The sequence below is a fragment of the Carassius gibelio genome, chromosome B3 (assembly GCF_023724105.1).
Source record: "Carassius gibelio isolate Cgi1373 ecotype wild population from Czech Republic chromosome B3, carGib1.2-hapl.c, whole genome shotgun sequence".
Lineage (NCBI taxonomy): Eukaryota > Metazoa > Chordata > Actinopteri > Cypriniformes > Cyprinidae > Carassius > Carassius gibelio.
The window spans coordinates 28,257,269-28,262,492 of record NC_068398.1 but is presented as its reverse complement, the minus strand read 5'-3'; positions in this window follow the sequence as shown (position 1 = coordinate 28,262,492).

Genomic DNA, 5,224 nt, shown 5'->3' with positions numbered 1-5,224 from the left:
TTTACCGTAGGCACTAGAATTCCTCTAGTCTGGTCCTGTCTTCACAGTTATTGCACTCCTGTTAATTGCACCAGGTTCAGGCAATCTATTGTCATTAGCCTCCTTATAAATACCAGTCTTTCCCTGTTGTTTGCTTGGAGTCCTTACCCTTCGTATGTCCAGTCTTCTCGTCCTCCGAGATTCCTCATATTCTGAGTTCCCGTTCCATTCCCTTTACCTATTCCTTTCTTGTTTGTTTGCTCGTTTTGTTTGGAGTGCATTCTGGTTTTGACCCTGGCTTGTTTTTGACCTTAATTTTGGATTACCCCTAAATAAAGTATACCTGCTTTTGGATCTCTCTCTCTCCTGTGTCTCTCTGGGCAACGACCGTCACAGAAGGACTCCATCACTGAGATCCAGCGGTATGTCTTTTCATGTTTCCTCCCCAGCCACCGAGCGGGGTAGGAATGGTTTTGAGGGAACCCGCCTGGTGGTTTTCCATGGGACCAGGGGAGGTCGCAAAGGAGTTAGTGGTAGAGAGGAGGTTCGGCATCGCTCTCCACCCTGGGCTCGTGTGGAACGGATCGGAGCCGCTGTCTCACCATGGCAGACGGAGAGGAGAGAGGAAGCGTACGTCTGCCGATCCAACGCCACTGAACGAGATGACCACCAGCCCAGCACCGTTGCACAAGATGGCCGCCAGCCCAGCGCCGCTGCGCAGAATGGCCGCTGACCCAGCACCACGAGGCAAGATGGACGCCAGCCCAGCCTCACAGCACAAGATGGCCGCCAGCCCAGAGCCACTGCGCAGAATGGCCGCTGGCCCAGCACCACTGTCCATAATGGCTGCAGGTCCAGCGACACTGCACAAGATGGCCGTCAGCCCAGCGCCACGAGGCAAGATGTACGCCAGCACAGCGCCAACACCCAAGATGGCCGCTGAGACGTTTTTGGATTATTTCTTCATGCTGTCAAAGATCCTAGAGATTCCCAGGAGTGTTCATGTCACGTCTGCCAATCCAGAGACTGTTTATGTCACGTCTGCTGAGCCAGCACCACAGTACAAGATGGCCACCAACCCAGTGCCACTGCACAAGGTGGCCGCCAGCCCGGAGCCACTGCAGAGAATGGCAGCTACAGTGGGCTTTCCTGAGTTGAGCCAGGTTCCCGTTGACCTTCCAGAGTCGAGTCAAATTCTTGTTGACCCTCCAGGGTTGAGTCAGGTTCCCGTTGACCCTCCAGAGTTGAGTCAGGTTCCGGTTGACCCTCCAGAGTTGAGTCAGGTTCCCGTTGACCCTCCAGAGTTGAGTCAGGTTCCAGTTGACCCTCCAGAGTTGAGTCAGGTTCCAGTTGACCCTCCACAGTTGAGTCAGGTTCCCGTTGACCCTCCAGAGTCGAGTCACATTCCAGTTGATTCTCCAGAATCAAGTCAGATTCCTGTTGACCTTCCAGAGTCGAGTCAGGTGCCCATTGACTTTCCAGAGTCGAGTCAGGTGCTCGTGGACCCTCCAGAGTCGAGTCAGGTGCTTGTGGACCCTCCAGAGTCAGGGTTAGTCACCATTGACCTTCCAGAGTCAGGGTTAGTCACCGTCGACCTTCCAGAGTCAGGGTTAGTCACCATTGACCTTCCAGAGTCAGGGTTAGTCACCATTGACCTTCCAGAGTCAGGGTTAGTCACCGTCGACCTTCCAGAGTCAGGGTTAGTCACCATTGACCTTCCAGAGTCAGGACTAGTCACCATTGACCTTGCAGACTCAAGTCAAGTCACTGGTGATCTTCAAGGACAGAGTCAAGTCACTAGTGATCTTCATGAACAAAGGCAAGTCACCATTGATCTCCATGAACAAATACAAGTCACCAATAATCTTCATGAACAGAGTCAAGTCAGCACCGATCTTCTGGAATCCAGTATAAACACCATGGGATTACCAGAGTCTCGTCACTTCTCTATGGAACTACCAGAGTCTCTCCTCGCCTCTGCGGAACTTCCAGAGACTCGTCATGTCTCAGTCGAACTCTCTGAGCTCCCGACTGTTCCTGTTGTGGCCACGGAGGCTACCCTTAACATGCTCAAGTTCTATGTTCCAGACTTGCCCAACCAGACTTGTCCTCCCGTTGGTCCGGCTGCACGGATGTGGTTGTCTTCTGCTCCAGGTGTGTCCAAACTTTTGGTCTGTACTGTAACTTTGATGTTCTGTAAAATAACAAGGGAATGGAAGATTAGGATAATTCCAAGGGCCCATCGTGAGAGAGGGCACTCCGAGTGGGTGGGTTTCTAATGGGAACCCCCCGGACTGTGTCGTAGGGAATGCAGAATGAGATTTCTAGCAAAGGGGACTCTAAAATGTTAGCACCAGCAGCATCGTGCATATAGTGTGGTTGTGCTTTGGGTGATCCTTGAAAGTGTCCCAGTGCTAGATCCTTTCTAACGCAGTCCCCTCCACTCTCTCCCACTTGTGTGCTTTCTGTACTGTCCTGTATAAACATTTACATTTACATTTAATAATTTAAAAGATGCTTTTATACAAAGCTACTTACAAATGAGAACAATAGAAGCAGTCAGGTCAACAAGAGAACAACAACAGTATACAAGTGCCATGACAAGTCTCAGTTAGTCTAGTACAGAGCGCCAGGTTTTTTTTTGTTTTTTTTTTAAATATGAAAGACAAGAAAAGAAGGAAAAGTCCTAGTATTAGCTGGTTAAGTGCTGGCGAAAAAGATGAGTCTTTAGATGTTTCTTGAAAATGAGTAAAGATTAAAAGCTGTTCGGACTGAGATTGGGAGGTCATTCCACCAGCTGGACACAGTCCAGGAAAAGGTCAGGGAGAGTGATTTTGAACTTCTTTGGGATGGCACCACAAGACGTTGTTCACTTGCAGAGCGCAAACTTCTGGAGCGCACATAAGATTTAACCAGTGAGTTTAGGTATGTTCACAATGTTTCACAATAACTTTGATATTGTGAAATATATTTAACTGAAAACTGAATGCAAAATAAATCACACAATATTTTCACTTTACAGTTCCGTAACAGTGGAGTTGGAAACAAAGTGGACAACACTATTCATTAAACACTTATTTAATGTCATACAATTCACAAATTATTCACAAGCAGTGTTTTCAGAGCCCCCAGTTACACTGTTTTAAGCATTACAGTGTAGTAAAATGAGTAAAATCAAACTCAGTACATTTTTATTAAACTAAATACAATCAAAACCTATCAGAAAAGGTCAGTGAATCTTGACCAGAAGTGACAGTGCAATGTAGCAGATGAACAATTTCTTACCAATGTTTCAAGAATAAACTGGATCCTTGATGACTCTACAAGGGGAAAGAAGAAATGGTTTCCTGAAAAGTTCTTAAAAAGCAGGATCCAAACCATTGGTTCTCAAACTTTTTATACCAAGTACCACTTCATAAAATATTTATTATAATATTTACCATGGGAAATACAGTTTGACCATTAACAATTACACTGTGCTTACATACAGGTAAATATAAACTTAAAGTTTAAATTAAAATGCGTTATAACAAAAGCTAAATAACTTTACTGTACATTAACTGTACATAAATGTACAAAAAAAACCTTACTCAAAGATTAAATTAAAATGTATTAACATTAATATTTAATTTATTGATTCACCTGCATAACCACTAGAGAGGGGCCTGACTAAGATTAACCAGATTAACCAATCATGATCAAAGTAATAAAATAAAACTACCAATAGGAGTTGTTTCAGTGTGATAAAGCAGCGAAATGTATTTAGTTTTATTGTTGTTAATGGTGATAATATTTAACATATACCTTTAGATTTTAGAATAGGTATGACTAAAATGTTTTAAAATGCTATTAAAATAATAATAATGTTAAATAATTTAATATAAATAATTTAAAAGTTTGCTAACTTTTTTCAACCATTTAGCATTAAACATTTTTAACGTTGTTTCATTTAAACAACTGACCTTATTTCAATCATTTTTTTTTTTATTTGTGCTGGAAATTTTTCAACCGTTCATCTTTAAACGTTGAATAAACGTTGTTTCAACGTTGAAACCACAACTGACCTTATTTCAACCATATTTCAACGTTGAAGGTTGAAATATATTACATTACATTATATATATATATATATATAATGTATTTCAACATGTGCCGGCTGGGATGATTTTATACCCTGCCTTTGCTACACCAATGTTCTGCAAAGAAACATATAACATAGAAAACATTATACCCGCTCTCCTTCATCAGGCCAGTCACGGATAGGTGTAGAGCGCTGACTAGCCAATAGAAACGAAGGAAATTGCAGGGAGGCGGGACGAGTAAAATACACAGAATTAGAGGTTCGAATCCCGTCTCGGCCACAAATACTATAAAATGAGTTCATATTCGTTTTTTCATCTAGATACACTTTAATTATGATTAACATATAATAAACAAACTTTGTGAACAGATAAAATAAATCTTGTAATAACTGTTTTTTGTACGATGTACAAAATGTGCAACAATCTTAATAAACGTACATTATAATAGGGAATAGTTATTTTTAATATAGAAAATTTTGAATAATTAAAAATAACATTTTGATAATGGTTCAGGCCTTTATTTTTAAAGAGACATCTATTTATATTTGTATAACTGTGCACAGAAAACCCATATATATAAAATAAAACAAAAACTCACAAAAAAAGTAACTTTTTCATTTTATTTATTATAGAGTAATATACTTAAAAATGAAAATAAAAATTAACCAAAATATATAATAATAAATATACATAAAATAATCATAGATTATTAAACAACACCTACAAATATAATACAAATAAAGATGTGGAGAACAGAAAAACAATAAAAATATGTTTTACATTAAATAATTTTTTATGTTTAATAGTAACAGTTATAACATTCAGTGTTTACATATCTATAACACATGTATACATGTTTTAATCAATAAATTAAAAAAAACTTAACACGCAGTTCAATACAGTTCAAACAAGGCCAAATGCTTACGGTATTTTAATTAACAAATTGAAATACATGAAACTATTTAAATGTATAGATTCAACAACAACAACAATAATAAAATCTAAAGTTGTGGAGAACACAGAAAAAAAATATAACACTACCAGTTAAATGTTTTTGAACAGTAAGATTTTTAATTCTCACCAAGCCTGCCTTTATTTGATCCAAAATACAGTAAAAGCAATTATATTGTTGAAATATTTTAACTAGTTAAAATAACTGCTTT